The sequence below is a fragment of the Egretta garzetta genome, unplaced genomic scaffold (genome assembly GCF_000687185.1).
Source record: "Egretta garzetta isolate BGI_Z169 unplaced genomic scaffold, ASM68718v1 scaffold45, whole genome shotgun sequence".
Lineage (NCBI taxonomy): Eukaryota > Metazoa > Chordata > Aves > Pelecaniformes > Ardeidae > Egretta > Egretta garzetta.
Genome location: NW_009260028.1, coordinates 89401 through 106026, shown reverse-complemented (window position 1 = coordinate 106026; position 16626 = coordinate 89401). Strand labels below are relative to the sequence as shown.

Genomic DNA, 16626 nt, shown 5'->3' with positions numbered 1-16626 from the left:
TTCATCGTCCAGTGTAGCTTTCCTCTCCGGGAACCAACTCCTTCCCTGCTCAGGGGACCAGCCATGTTCAGCCTCTTACACTCCCTGGCTCTGTCACAGCCATCCCACAGGAGAACAGGAGCGTTCTGGCCAAAGGGCATCCCTATTGGAAATAACTAAATAAACTTGTGCATCTTTCTCCATATAAAGCCATCATACATACATCAAGCTATGCACTGCCAAGAACGTTTTTCTGAAAGGAGTCATGTTTTGAGAGTGTGCAGTAGAAGACTGCCTATTCGATGTTCTTGTTCACATCCACAGAACTGGAGTTATTGTGTGTTACATCTGACTAAAGAGGAAAAATCTTCTACAGGGACGTTACCAAGTTCAGCCTTACTTGTCAGAATTTTTTAATTGTTTTAAAAAGAGTGTGGAAACGTTTTGTCCAATGTACTTTTTTTTGGCAATAAATTAGGAGGAGATGACAGGAACAGAGAACAAGGCAGGAGAGGTTAAATGCCCTATGCAGCTGATAGAGGAAAAGAGCTCACCTGCTTCTACGATAGAGCAATAGACCCAGAAACCAGAGTTCACATCCACGTCCAGGTTTGTGCTGTGCTTTTAGTGAACCCCTACAGACTACTACTTAGAAACTGAAACCCTAACTACTCTGATGGAGGAGCTCAACTGTGTAAGTCCAGCAGAAGACTAGTCAGAGGTTTTGGCCCTCTCCTTCCATTTTGCTTGTGGGAGTTGGTAGCATGGAGGCTCTAAGGCACGTAACGCGTAATCAGTGTTTCTCTGTTGGTGAGTGACATTGTGTGACATTGATATGCCATGTTAGTGGCTGTAAGAAGTGTGTTTAGAAGTTACTTACATTTACAGTGAAACAGGAAATAAATCTACTAAAGCAAACAACTCAGAAGTGGAAGGTAATTTCTTGATGGGTGGATTAAAGAATTTTTTACAAGTTCTTTACCATTGTGAAAGACCAGTAAATCCTGTTTCCATATGGGTTGGTAAATTTTTATGAGTAATTGGTCAAGTTAATTTAAGTATACTCCCCCCTCTGCCCACCCCACACTCCTGTTTCTAGACTGAATTACATTCTTGCAGGACATCTGATACAGTTCATCCTCAAAAAAACTTATTGGGAAGGGGTGGTTTTTATTGGTGGTTTTTTTTTTTTTGCTTTTTTTTAATAACAGAATGCAATCCAGTAGCTTTGTTCCAAAAGCAGATATCAATGAGCTTTCATTGTTCTTGAAATGATGCCTTTTCTCCTTTGCATTTGTTGATTTTGCTGTCTACCTGAGGAATGGGAAGATCTTCATATTTCTTGTGATGGTTGGTGTCTGCAAGACTTTCTTTTTAATTTTTTTTTCCTCATCAGTCATGGTCGTTAATCTGCTCTTGAATTTATGGACTCGATTTTGCAAGTTTTGTGTTTGTCCCGCTGTCTGTCGTGTGTTGACTCCCTGTTTGTCATCTGTCATCTGTCGTGTCATTGTGTTGTGTCCTTGTTTCCCCCTCATGCCCAACTAACTAGTGTGATCAGATTTTTTTTTTTTTTTTTTTTTTTTTTTTTCTGCTCAGGTTCAGTCACAGTTGTCTTTGGTACTTAGTGATCCATATGCTTGTTGTAAGGTTTGGTAAAATAGAGAGGATGATTCCACAGGCAAAATTCTTTTTCTGTATTTTTAATTTTGAAACCTGCTGATAAATGGAAAAAGCGTGGCTAGAAGCTTACCTGATTGTTAGAAATTCTAGCCCTTATATTTCAGAAAAGTTTGTTAATAAGGCAAAAACTAACTTAGTGCTGTTAATTGTATCTGATGACAAAGAAACATCTGCTTGAAGAGCTTACAGCAACCCGGTTTAAATAGTCTGAACTGCGCTAAAACCGATTCTACTGTATCAGGGTGTTGGTTTTTTTTTTTTTTTTCCCCTCCTCATTTTGAAAGAATCAAAGATAAATGTCTTGCACATTAAGGAGATGAGCTATAATAAAACATATATGGATAATATGGCAGCAGTCCAAGAGCATTAGTATGCATGCCCTGATCGAGTTGTGGTGGCAGCTAGCAGTCACTCTCGACTTACAGCTAAATGTTAACTCGGTGAGCACGGAGAAGCCTTCCTCAGTGACCTGTACCTATTCTGAAAGGAAGAAACTCACCGCAGTTTAAGGCATTTGGTGGGAAACCTGCTGATTTGAAGAACTAGTGCCCAGCCTCTTTAGGGAGCAAAATTTGTTATGGAGTGTCTGGGCTGCAGATGACAATGCCTGTAGCCATGTGGATAACTGCATTAGGATGGAGCATGTGTGTGTTGTAGCAGAACCATGGGGGTAATGTACAGTCATCCTGACACAGGCTTGGTTGTGCTAACAGATATGCCTGCTAATGCATGTGAATTTTGCTCCACGTGGCAGTGAATGCTGTTGCTGCTGCATGATAATCTATGTCCATTTTTTTGATAGGGGGGCAGGCTACAGGTTCTTATGAAACACAGCGGTGAGAAATCAGATGTGAGAGTAATTCCTCTAGTTCTTGCCTGCTTCCTTCCCATATCTAATTAGCCACTGGGGAGGGCAGCAAGGAGTGGGCGGCTGGCCACATAAATCATTACGGTGGATTGGATCTGGCCAGCAATCCGGTTTGGATTACAAAAAAAAAAAAAAAAAAAAAAAAAAAAGGTTTTATATGACTTTCTGACCCAGTTTGTCTTGAAAGACACATATATTCAGTGTTGATGATTGTTATGTTTAAAGACCAGGTTCTTTTTCTGTTCTTAAGCAGAAGACCTTTGGAAGATCTTAGTAGTTTCTTTTCCGTGATCGTCTATTTATTCCCTTTGCTTAGGGCAGGAGTAATCTTTACTGCTTCTCTGCATTATTACATGCTTCTTGCAAGTGTTCAGGCTTTTACTTTATTATCCTTTGGAGACTCTTTCACAGAGAAATGAACCTTGATGTCAGGTGGTAGTGAGCATGAATATTCCAGAGCCAAATTGCTCCTGCCGTGGAAAACCTCATGCATAAGAAGAGAATGAAGAGAAGGAAATTTTCCATGAGGTTCTTCCCACAGACGTTTCTCTTCTGTTCTTTATATTGTGATGGTGAATGTGACAGATGAGAGGAGAAGGCTGCTTCATGAGCATGGAAGATCCTTTGGGTAATGTTGGGATACAGAGCTATCTGTGAACTCTACGTACAGTTGTTTGATTTGTTGGTTGTCTTATGCTTTTGGGCTGTACTACAGTGTTAATTTTGCTCTTGTGAGCAAATAAATTGGGTCCTCTTATTTTTTTCAATGGTCAGTACTTTGTTGATTGGTGAGGCTTTGATGCTAGTTAATACTAACACACAAAACATTGCAAGGAGGAAAGGTTTAGGGTTTTGTATTGGTTCTCTCCCTGATATGGCTGATCCATTAACCACTGAAAGTTGAAGTAACTTGTAAGATGACTTCTGATACTTATGTATGCAACTATTTTATAAAGGATGTGAGTTATATTTCTAGTAGCAACCAAAACATTCTACCTTCTTTGTCTTTTTCCCAATATTGCACATTCTGCTTACCCATGGTTTCTCAATAGTAGTTCACTTGTACAGTGGGAAAGATGAAATAATGGCGTAATGTTGTTTTTCATGATTATAGATATTATGTACATTTCTAATAGCTCAAACATTTTTTGTGATGTTAAAGTTTGGAAAGTCGAAAAAATTAATTTTCAGTTGCTTTTCGGTTTTATTTGAGGAAAATAATTGTTCTCACGGTATTTTAATTTAACAAATCTGTGTTTTTTATGTAGATTCATGCCTCTTGAAGAATGCGTTTTATGTCTGTGTTTGGCGCACAGACATATTGTTAGTCATCCATAAATGAAAATACTTGAGAAGTGACAAAGATCTTGTAAATGTTTTGAAATCTTTGGATGCATTTTCAAAAATTGTGAAAGCTTTGTATTTCTGATTCTTTGAATCAATCAGTCTGGGGGGGGGGCACTTGTACTACTGGCGAAATATTAAGAATTAGACAATCTTGAATGGACAGTTTTACACTTTGAGAAATGGAGTTATGTTTTGTGGTGTATACCAAATACAAACTTAATGTGTCTTCTGAAAAAGCAGAATAATTTTAGTGTGCTCCATATTTTCCTAAGCCAGTAGCTTGCCAAGATCTGTTGTAGTTTAAAAAATTGTTACGAGTATGGAGCTGTTGTGTGTTCGTTTTATTGAGGCAATGTGTTTGGTTTGAGGGTTTATGTTTACTACAGGACAAATGAGAGGCTTTGCTTCTAAAAGGGTCTATCTAGTGTTTCTCAGAAAGGGAAGAGAATAGTTCAAGAGAATTGTCTAAGAACTTCCTTCCCTTTCCCTTTTTATTATTTTTATTATTTGTTACTTAAAAATATTGCTGGTTCTGATGACTCTGTCCATACCTAAGCTTATGGCATTGGCTTTGTCTACGAATAGGATAAATCTCACTTGTTCCTACTATAGTTTCTGTTGACTTTAATGTGAGATTTAATACCACTTCTGAGTTTTATATGGCAGGAAATAGTCAAGAGGTCTAAAACTTACAAAGGTATTAGAGATTCATAAACATTTGAATTTCTAGGGTTAAAAATGGAAAGAGAGCCTAATACGTTGCAGACTAAGACGTATGCATTAAAGCGGGAATCCATGGCTTGAGTATAAGGCAAACCACCTGCAATCCTAAATGAAGAATGTTCATATAATAAAGTGAATATACATACAATAAAGTGAAATAACAAAATAGTAAGAGAGTATGCGTGGTCGATGGATTTCTGACACTCTTGCGAGTTGGAGAAGAGGTTTGAGTCTCTGTCTGACTCGGGAATTTGTATCGTTGAAGCTAAAACGAAGCATGTTTGGGGAAAGGAAATGCAGTTGGCAACTGAGTACGCAAATACACTAGATAACCAGAAATCACTGCTGATTCCCGTTGGCTTCAGCTATTCTGTTGGACACAGCGTTACAGTGTGATCCTTGCTGGAACTGTGCAAGTGTAATTAATTCTTCTGTTGGTCTCATCTGGTTGTCAGGTTCTTGCTCTCTTCTCAAAATGGCCTGGGCTTCCGGGATAAAGTATGCACATCTAACGTAGATGCACACACGTGGAAATAAAGTGCGTGTATACAAAAGATGGTTGCCAGCGAGAGATGTCCGTTTTTTCACTTTCTATAACTGGTTCTGTTTTCTGTGATCAAGATGCTGCTTCTTGCTTTGTCTTTGGAAATCTCAGATACCATTACAACAGAAGAGTATTTAAACAACGGTATTTAAAGGTGACTATTAGCAATGTAATGTTTCAGTGGTGGTACAGAGACTGATGTTTAAAAAAACTAAAACACAATGGTTTTGTGGTTTCCCCCCCGCCCCTGTCCCGGCTGGTGATATTTCTTCAGCAATCAGGCACTGACAAAATTTTAAGTATAGTTAATACAGCACAATCAAAAGTGTAATATAAATGCTTACTTCCCCCCCTCAATCCTATATCCTTAATTATAAGAAGGAAGAAGTGATACAGAAGCCTAAGGAAATTGGTTGGAATGATGGAAGAGGAGGACTGGGGAATAGGGAATCTTCTTTAACTTTATAAAACATAATATAAACAAATCTGTGGATTTTTTTTTTTTTTTATATTGCAAATTATTGTTAAATGTAGGTAGCTCCCCACCCCACCTCCCTTTTAAGTGCAAATGTAGAAAAGGTTGTGTCTGGCAGAGCAGGGGAAGGAGCTCAAGGACCTGATTCTATACTGGATGCCTTCAAAGGTTGAGAGTGGGAGGTGTAACTTAGACTTGAGATTGCAGGAGTTGAAACTTGATTTTTACATCATGTTTATACCTTCCAGATATGGGGGGCTGCAGAGATTGAAGGCTAAATTAGAGCCTATGGTAATAAAGGTAGCCAAGTAGAATTATTAACAGACAACTGATTAAGGCAACTTTAAAGGATGTTTTCACCATTTAAAGATGTTTCCAGACATCACTTTGCTCTGAAATGTAATTTAAAAAAACCTCTCTGCTCTGCAGACAGCCAAAAAGCTGTGCTTGTGAATGTTAAAAATGACCTTGAGCAGAAGAACTCAAAGGTTGTTGGTGGCTTTGTACTGAATAAAATAAAACTGGCACAGCAATCAGAAAAACCTGCGTTAAGGTTCAGGGCCCTGATTCAGCAAAACACACTTCATCTTAACCATGGATGCAGTCCTTATTCTCCTGTGAATGCTCATGCAATTCCTGGTCAGGACACAAGTTAAATACTAGAATAAACCGTGTTCATGAGTATATGTAATATGAAGTGCTGATAATGTCCCTATATGGGTATCTGAGGTGTCTGAAAGCAGGAAATGAACCTGCCAAACTGAGCAGTGCTATCTGTGCAAGTAGCCAGCCTCACTTGTTTGAGATGCACCTTGTGGAGAGGTGTCACCAGGTTTGGAAGTTACTGCTTTTGGCAAAACATCTGCAGAAGATTGCTGCTGTGAGTATTTGAGCACTGTTGGGAGACCTGAATTAACATCTGGTTTTACTAGGAAGGTGCAGAAAGTGCCTGGGTGTTAACTGAGACTTCAGTAGAATAAGGTTATTTCCTTTGTAACCACATAAACACTAATTATCTATTAAGATTTTTTTTCCTCTGTGGATATGGAAAGAATCACTGTATTCAATCACTTTAATCTACGTTATTCAGTACTTCTTGCCCTTACCTGTTGCTCTTAAGCAGTAGTTACAATATTAATTTCTTATGTACTAGTATAACTAGTATATTGCATACTAGTATAAGAATGCTAGCTATATTAAGTATACTTGAAACTCATATGCTAATAATACTTCTCTACCTTTGCTTCTTTACATCTAATTTCCATGACTTTAGTTAAGATGGGTAAAATTCATACAGGCAATTGACATACCTAACACTTCATAATAATATTTGTCTTAATTTTTCAGCTATGTTTTTTTTTATAAGGATTCTAAGATTTATCTGTGCTAATGTTTTTTATCTGTTACATCAGTACTTCGTTTGTATCTGGTGATATGTTCCATGAAAAAAATACTTATTTTTGCTATATTATTACTACTAATATATTAGTATATTAGCACCATAAAGAAAAATTTATCGAATTTTCCTTTTAGTCAAGTTATGTAAAATAAGTAGCCCCCCCTTAACTAATTTGCACTTAAAAAAAAAATCATTGCTTTACACTATAGGCATCTCATAAACAGCATGACAGAATGTATAGTAGTGAGAATCATAATTTACAACTCTTGTCTCTAGAAAATTCTCACATGTGGTGCTAGACCAAGGGCTGCTTTGGATGCTGCTGGGAAGTTAGGTCAGCAACACTGGGTGCCATGGTCTCAGGACAATTTTTCAGCTGTTTCTTGTTAATACCAGTACCGATGGGAGTATCTGCATTTGCTCCCAAGAGAACGTTTTTGTCAATAGCATCTTTGCTGTAGCAGATACGGTTCCATTTAATAATGGGGTCCAGGTGGGAAGAGAATACGTTACTAAATTCTGTCGTTTACATCCCCCCCCCCTTTTTTTTTTTTTTTTGCTGTGCAGAGGTACACTGCTTACAAAATAACTGCCTTCTGCTTAAAGCACATTAATGCTGTATAGTCAGAATTGATGTTTAGAAAATGGCAGAATTAAGGTTGCGTGGACAACCTGTACTTGGATGGGTTGTGAAATGCTCATCCTGTCCATTTTAGGGCTTGCACGCACTTGTGCGAGCATGCCTACATAGGGAGCTGAGTGGATGGAGAACAGCCTGCCTCTCTGTGCTTGCTGTCCGTGAGAAATTGTAGCCACAAAGACCGTTTTTGTCAGAGGGTTAGAAATGAATGAGTGTCTGACTTCACAGATGTTACGGTGTCATGATGGCTGTGCTGATGGTGTGCGGGCACACGGGTTGCTGCTGTCGCTTCTGAGTCGCAGCTGGGTGCTGCATAACCACACTCACTGCTTCTGTCCGTCGTTCTTAGGACAGCCTGATTTGGAAAGTTTTCGCTGGACTGTTGCAGCCCTGAAAGGAAGCTGCTAATTCGTATTTTTGGGTTTTGGCTTCTACTTTTGGCAGGGCCACACAATGTGTCCCATACTTGGCAGCAACGACTACCTGGCTTGAAAGCTTTCACGTTTCATCTTTAAATCACCCTGCTCAGCTGGAACATTGCAACACAAGTTCTTTGTTTTTATTTTGGGGGTTTTCACAACACTTGCTGTTTGGAAAACCCGTAATATATTTTTGTCTTGTTTACATGTTGGAGAAACTTAAGAAATGGTGGATGTTGCACAGTCAGCTGTGCGTACTGTGAAAATACTTCTTAGTATTTTCTGCTAGGCTAACATATAACATGTGAACTGCTTAGACTAGTGTCTCCTAATCCCTTTTTCTGGTAACTCTGGGGAAAACTGAAAGGTTTTCTAGGAAAGATGGTACAGGACCCAGTATTGCAATAATTGTGTAATAGGCTAAGTGACCAAACCTTCTTTTTTTTTTTTTTTTAAACCGCAGTTGGCTGCCTGTATGGCTCCCTGTCATTCAAAGGCCATGAAAAGGGCACATTTGTGTGGAAAGATCAATGAGGCACATGCGTGGATCTGCTCAATCTCCATTTGCTGGTGGCCCCGAGGTGGTGGTGGTGAAGGCAGGCGTGGTTGCGTCCCACCTCTAGCCTCCCGCTCCCCGACGGCTGCGGAGGAGCAGAGGCGAGCCGGCTCCGTAAGGCAGAGCAAGCCTTGAGACCCCTCTGAGTAATCCTGGGGGTTGTTCTGACATCCAGGCACAGTGGGAACACCGTGGCCCTCTGTCCAAGCATAACAAATGCCTTGGAAGCCTTGGTGGAAAAAGCCTCTGTACGGTGCGAGTTCCTCCTCCACTGATACAGAAGGCACCATCACTGATAGTACTGAAAACTGGCCCTTAAAATTGTTAATGCCTTCCAACGAGGAGGGTGTTTTGTGAGAAGAGCTGGGGTTCTTGGGAGTGATGGGGTGAATGTTTTTCAGTGGGAGGCGGAGGGCAGCACTACCGCGGTTCTGACGTAACTGCCAAAGCTGTGTCCTTCTTCGGTAAACTGAAATGTGTTTTGTTCCTGTTCAATAGACAATAGTACTTAAAAAATGACGGTACAAAACCAGACTAAATGAAGCCCTCGGCGCTCAACCCGGGAAGAATCACAACACCCTCTGCTGGTACCAGTGGCTCCTTCTTCCTTTTCCCCTCAAGGACCTGCCTGGCAGATATCCTAGAAATAGTAAGAGACAGTTCTGAAGCGTGATGCTGGCTCCTCCCCATTAAGCGGAGGTTATTTTAACCCGTTTGCATTTATTTTTTCCTGCAAAAATTCGATGGTTTAACCTGACCACCACCACTGAAACAGATGAGGAGAAGGTAGCGTTGGTTTTTCTCCGCTTTCGGATGTGGGAGTCCCTGTTACTTTCTAACTTAAGCGTACAGAAGGCTACTCCTAGTTGGCAAACTCTCTCTTACCAAAGATGGAATTCGATGTTCTGTGTGCGAGATGCGTTTCTGGAGAAAGCCTCTGTCCCTTCGACGTGTCGGTAGTTGCGTAGGAATAGCGCTGCCAAATCCATTGAGTAAACCTGTGGTTTCGCGGACTAACCGTGCGTTCCTAGGCCCTTTGCTAGAGGTGATCTCTGCGCGCTTGTTTGAGTTTTTGGAAGGCCTCTGTGTTGCTTGTCAGACGGTGATGAGCAGTCAAGAGCAGGCAGGCTGGGCAACTGATTTATTTATTTTTGTTTCCCCAGCGCGTACGGTCACGCTCCCAAGCTCTGGGTAGGCCCCGCCGCACGTTAATCCCCTCTCCTCCGCTTCCTTCTTGGCTCAGGGCGACGGAGGAGGAAGCGAGAGGTTGGGGCGAGGAGCGGGTGCTTTTTAATCTCCTCTCGTAAAACATGCCTGGTGCCTGCCGAAGCAACCCTCCGCGTGTCCCTGACCCCCCCCTCCTCCGCCTACCTGCCTCGCCTAAACGCAGAAGGGGCGGTACGTCAGTGCGGTGCCCCAACACAGCCCGTCGTGCTGGCGGGAAAAGGAGGGTTTGAGTTTGGGGGTGAGGCGAAGGCGGGGGGAGCTGGTAGGAATAACGGCCCCCATAACGGCACGGTTGCCTTGTAATGGCCCGGGGAAAGGGCACTGGCGGTGCAGCCCGGGCCTTCTCCCTGGCTTGGCAGGGTGGCCCTTCGGGGCGCCCGAGGTGCGCTGCCGCCTGCCCGGGAAGGGTTAAGAGGAGACGGCATCCTGTCAGAGACCTTGTTTTTAATTTTGCCTCTCGAACACTGGCACAGATCCGGCTAAGAGCAGCCCAGATTAGTTCGGGAAACCTTTGAAGAGATTTAAGATGTCCTTCAGCCAGTTTGAAGGTTTTTGTCTTGCAAATCCAGTACAAGGGCGCCTGCAGGCATCTCGACCCTTGCTGTGCTGCTGATGCAGCTCAAGGTCACGCTAACCCGCCCTGTGACATTCAGCAACACACACACACACAAAAATTATGCGGTGAAACTGCTTCAGCATTCAGCCAACCAACAACTTCCTCCGTTCCTCACTCTAAAGGAAGAAGTGTATATATATTTTTTTTTTTCTTTTTGTCTTTTTTTTTTAATAGCTTCGTAGATTTTTTTTGCTGCAGGAAATAATCCAGGATTTCTGGTGTGTGTGATGACAAGGTCATTTCTTAATTAGAACACATGTAAAGAACAAAGCTAAATGGCTTCAAAACAGCTTTGTAGTTGATGGAGAGGATTTAAATTATTTAAAGAGATAGTCACCCAAGTATGATGGAAACTGAATTCTAAACACATTAACTCTTTCAGTACTCTACGGTTTCCATATGCTACTCAAAAGAAAATGTCAAACTTGGTAAGCATTACCGCAACTGCTGTTAAATGAACACTTTTTACATCTATTTATAGTTAGGGTTGTATTACGCTTTCTCTTATCAGAGTTATGAAAGCAAGATTTTTTTTTTTTTTTTTTTTTGAACAGTGAAATATTCTGTGCTGGCTAGAGATCAAGAGATAGCCGTAGGAAATTGCTTCTTGGAGATCAGTGACTTAATTTCTACCACATTTCATATTTTGGCAAATGCATTAGCATAAATATACACGTGTGTGTGAGTGCATGTATGGATTGCAGTGCAAGTATACAGGTATTATTTCGGAACTGTTGCTGGGAGAAATCTGGATGCTGTGCTCCATACTCAACGTGGTTGCAAGACTCAAGAATATAAAGCAGGTGGATTTGAGATTAGGGAATGGAGAATGAAAGGAGAGAATTGACAAGATAAATGGCAATGTCGCTTAGTTTGAAATGACTGCGAGCTGGCTGGAAAGAGGAGGTGGCATCTTGGAATTTGAATTTTGTTCCTCAGATATGTTTGTTTCTTTGAATCAAAGCACCTAAATATAAGGGCCTTGGTACAGCGGTCTTAACCATAGTTTGAGGTGGTTCTATGTTAATTATCCATCCTTTTATCTTATCCTCTTTTTTTTTTTTTTTTTTTTTTTTCCTTCTTCTGTTTTCTAGACTTCTTGTTCTGTAAATGCCTGGGGGCCAGTAAGGTGGCCACCCCTCTGGGGTTGCCTTGGGAGTGCTCTGCTCCTCCAGCCAAGGGGGCTGACCCCAGCACCCACCGCACCGGAGGGGGAAGCCAGATTTACCACGGTCTGTAGGATCTGCCTTTCGGTACCAGCACACAGTAACTTTCCAGGTTGGCTGCTTAAAGAAAATAGCGAGGGTGAAAAAATACTTGGAAATTGTTCACCAAGAACAAAAGGCAAAAAGGGTGTGTTGAGTAGAAACTTTGCTGGCAAACTTTAGGGCTCTCTGTATGCTCAGAGATGCCACTGCACGATGCATCGGAGAACTGAAAATGTGGAGTAATAAGTCTTCCCCCTGCAGTCAAAAGTCTAGCCCTTAACTCGATTTAAGTGTTCCAAGTGTAAAAGACATGAAGTTTACGGAGTTTAGCGCTTGCTGTTGTTTTGGTTTTTGTGTTGGTTTTGGTTGGTTTGGTTTTTTTTTTTTTTTCCTGGGGTAAATCTTGTTTGGCTGGAACACGAGGTGCAGGCAAATGTCAAATGTCAGGCTGACGTGGAGTGTGCTTACTAGAGAGAGGTGGTGCTGGCTCTGAGGACCTCCTCGTGAGAGAGGAGCAAAGCATGTTTGCCAGGGTATAAAGAGGGGGTAGATCAGGCGCTACAACTTCTTCCCTCTCTGGGTTGTTTTTTTCCCTTTCCCTGCACTGTCTGGCTCGGGCAAGGCTTGTGAGAAGAAACCGATGGAGGAAAAGGGGCTCCACGCAAAAAAGATGGAGAGGACGAAACTGATGCGCTCTCTGCAATCTGTACGTTCCTGCCCTTGCCTGGGGCGTGCTGTGCCCTTAATATTATGGGAGACCTAAGCTCACCTGCTAGTAATTTCTAATTTACCGTCCTAATTCATCGATTTGTTATCGCTAATTGTACTTCATTTACTTCTGTGTAGTTTCCAGTACCTAAAGGGTTGAAAGGTTGCTGTAATTGGCACCCGCAGCTGCTCTTTCTTTTGACAGGGGATAATTTTGCAGCCTATGCTTTGTGTGACAGCTGCCTAATTGGGCATTCTCCCCTTGTAGCAAGCCTGCCTCCTCCAGCCTCCCTGCTGACAAATGGTGCTGGATTATAGATGAGGACACGCTGACCCGTTCGACCTTGCTGAGACAGCGGGGAGGGGCCTCCTGCTACTTGAGGGAAGCTTTGGGTCATTTAAAGGACAAGGTCATGAGCCAGGTGGGGAAATGACATGATACCACATGACAATAGCCCGATGACACGGTCAGTATGTCAAGGACAAACTCATCAGTATTGATTAATGCTGCTTTTTCCTGGTGTCTCTGCGAAGCCACTGATACTTTAAAAATGTTTTGCTAATTTATTCTAGGTAGAGTGCCAAATGTTGGTTTGGGGGTTATTTTGGGGAGTGTTTGTGCAGTGTTTTCTTCCCCGTACAGATCACGTGCAAAAGCAGTGTTGTTAAACCCCCCCACCGGTGGCAATTTATAGGGTTCATCTCAATGTTTTTGGTAAAATGTACATCTGCATGTACTGTAAGGAAAATGCTGGGAAGGATGCATGACAGGGCAGAACCTGAGGAGGGGGGAAGAAATACCCACTTTTCAATTTCAGTGTTTCATTTTTCACTTCTACTCGAAAGGCACGTGCATAAACCTTTATGAAAACTCATGTATCTGCATATCTACGGCTGACTGGAATGTGGAAGAAGTGTTTAAATTTAAAAAAAAAAAAAAAAAAAAAGTTAAATATAAATTGAACGTTTAAAGAAAAAGTCTTACACTAGCTCAAGGGTGATACAGCTAAGATTATGCCTTGTCTGTTTTAAGAACTAATACAGTATCCAGCTATGCCAGGCAATAAAAACCTGCTAAGTGGGTTTTTGAAGATGTTGTGAATACAAGTGACGTTATTCTGAGAGCATCTTCATGTTGCATTTCTATGCTAATAAACTTCAAGGTAAATGAACAGCTTGTTTGACATTTGCTATGTTAGACAATAATAAAATGCTTTCTTCCGGAGTAATTAGACTTGATAGATTGATTACGTTAAGAGGTAAGGATAAATACAATCAAAAAGAAAACTCTCGCAAAGGGAGTTGCTGCCCATTTCTGAACTTCGGCGGCATCGTTCCGCTTTCGCCGATGCCTGATGGGCTGCCTCTCGCGCGTGTGCATGTGCGTGTGTGTGTGCACACGCGTGCAGGCGCACACATGCGTGCAGGCACTCAGGGGCGCGCGGGGCGTGCACCCCGTTTCTGAAGCAGCCTGCTAAGCCCCGGCAGAGGCGTGCTCGCTTCGGAGCACGCTTCCCGTTTCTGTGAGATCTGATTTGTTGTCGGAAGCTGTTGTGTCTGAGCCTCGTCAGTTCACCAGGATGTAATTTTACTCCCCCGAGGTAAAAAGCCGTCAGTGGTAAAGTGTGATAAATTAGTTCACTCAAGTAGACGCGCGTGCGTGTGTGCGTGCGTGTGCGTGCCTGTGTTTAATTCTGACCTTGCCGTGCATGTGTTTAGCTGCTCTGGGTGCCCGAGTCAAGCCTCTGGTGGAGGTTTAATCCTGTGCCCTTGTACACGTATACTTGATTAGTAGTTGTGGTTATCTCAGCAGAAGACATTCCGCCCTCCTCCTTGTATTGGTCGGGACCCGGGCATTGGGGAGTCAAGTCGAAGGAGAAAGAAAAGAGATTTTGCATTAGTATTCTATGAAAGCCTTACTGTCTGCAGAACAAATTGATTGCTACAGTGTACCTGTGCTTGGCACCACTGCTGTGAAAGAAAGGTATGGTTGTAATCTGTTTTATTGTATTACATATTGTGACACTCCAGGAATGTTTAACATTCGGCTCTTCTATGGCACATGCTGGAAGTCTAACTAAAGAAAAATACGTGAATGAATGAAAAGTATGCGAGGCTGTCGTTATCGGCAGCTTTGTTTACTACAGCGAACTAAGTAGCCCCTGCTAATGAGACAAATTTATTGTATGTGCCAATGGCAACGTAAGGAGATGGATAACCGAATTCTCTGTGTTGTATTCAGACACTCACATCTGTGTCAGTAGTTGCTGTGTACCTACCTAGATAGAATTGTAATCAACCTTTTAAGGGGGTTTTGATTTAGCTTTTAAATGTGAAATGTACTTGAACATGGATGTGTTTGCCTCTTTAAATGAAAATGGGGGGGAGTGTTTCCTAGTTTTTAATCTGCTGCATGGGTCCTACGTGGCAGGGGGTGTGGGGGGGGTGGTATGTGAGGGGAGGTATGAAAATATGAAAACCTTAGATGTGCTGCTATGATGAACAGAACAAGAACAAAGCTGAGGAAAAGTCTTAGAGGATTTGAGCCCTCATCTCTGACACCACCCCCACCCCCCATTTTAAATATGTGCCCATATTTTGATGAGAAAGCTAGCACTCTTCATTTCCTTAACTCAGTTGCAGACTTTACGCAGTTGATTCTCTGGTTTTATAGATGCTCAGCTGATGTCAGTTGTGTGTTTGATGGAGAGCATGAAGCACTCCGTGAATAAAATCCAGGCTGTTTCACAGAGGGCTGTGCTTAGTGCTTCGTTCTTGGCATCACTGAAGTTGTGCTGGTGATTATGTGGATGTTTGCTTGCGGTCACTCGAAAACATCTGAAGTATCTGCTCTTGTCATGCAAACGTTCCTGACTAATTAAGTTTAGGACAGGTGGCAGACTCGTCCTGGGCATTTAAATCTGCATGTAAACCTAATCTAATAAGTTGATGAGAAAATGAAAATCCATCTTTCCTGGTATGTTATCACCATGCACAAGCCACAGAGGTATTTGCGAAATCCTCTCTCTACTCTTTGTCCTGGCAGGTGACAAGCAAATGAGTTGCTCTAAGGAAATGAGGGACTTGGAAAAGGCTGCGTGCTGAAGAGCAGTCATGCACTATAATAGTTACTTCCGTCATACAGCCTTGCCGACTTAAGATTAACACTTTATAGATGTGCAGTATATTTATATGAGTGTACCCTTGAGCTTACATTTTACACCTTGCAAAGAGTGTGAATGCAGCCTTATGCATGCGCGTCGTTGATCTCTGGGATCCTTTGACAGCTAACAAAATTTCGAAGAATGCCGGATAGGGAGGCTCCGTGATGCAATTGTTTGTACTCAAATAAGGACGACTTTGATTACAACTAATTAATCAAAACTTATTTATTCAAAGCAAATATTTTGTGAGTGAGCTATTCTTCCCTCTGGATTTTTTTTTTTGGAAATATAAACACATGTTGTAACGATAGCAAAAATCAGTAAAAACCAGTTGCACAATTTACACAGCAGATCGCAAGATCAAGGGACTTGACCGTATCTAACAAGATTTTGGAAGTTAATTGCAGTGATACTGCAAGAAATGGTTAAATCTTATCTTGAATTCTGTATTGACTTTTTGTAGATTTTAACCAGTTAGTGGCAGGCGGTTGAGTTCTGAAGAAGGTGTGAGATAAATACAGGGCAATACTGCATTTCAATGCAATTAACTCTTGTTCATAAATAATTCAACCTATGACTTTAAATAAATGATTAGAGGAAAAGAAAATGACATGTGATTAAATCCAAGTCCTTGAAAACATTTTACCAGTCAAGACTGCTGTGACTGCTTTTGAGACTTCTTAGAAGTCTTCTTTTTTAGTAGAGCCAGTTCTGGGAGTTGTGGGTTTTTTTTGTTGGGCTGGGATTTTTTTGGGGGGAGAGGGGGCGGGGCATTTGATCAATTATTAGTGTTTCAATGAAGGTAGATGCTTTAGATCACAGTTAAAATAAGACTGATGAGTGTGTGGTTTTGACATCTCAGTTTTCCTAGTGCCATGGAATACATCAGCTTGGGTAGCATGTCATTTTCCTGGTTTTCTTTTTTTTAAATGGAAGGTAGAAGGAAATTTGCAGAACTAAAACTTTTACTGCTAACTTTCCTGAATGAGCTTGCCTGATAACACTGAAATCTCGATGAGAATTTTGGAATACAACTCAGCCTGGAGTGGACCGCTGTATTTGGTGGCGGC

At 41.7% G+C, this 16626-nt stretch overlaps 1 protein-coding gene across 3 annotated transcripts in view; it reads left to right on the top strand.

Moving 5' to 3' along the window:
• NRIP1 (nuclear receptor interacting protein 1) overlaps nt 1-16626 on the top strand; it is a 72716-nt gene that overhangs the window by 25903 nt on the left and 30187 nt on the right. Inside the window, exon 1 of one of the 3 annotated variants that reach the window (XM_035896495.1) lies at nt 14224-14376. The exons of the other annotated variants lie outside the window; for them this stretch is intronic. The gene's annotated coding sequence lies outside the window, so the exon portion shown is untranslated. Of the gene's footprint in view, nt 1-14223; nt 14377-16626 lie in introns of those variants that run through there. 3 annotated transcript variants of the gene reach the window in all.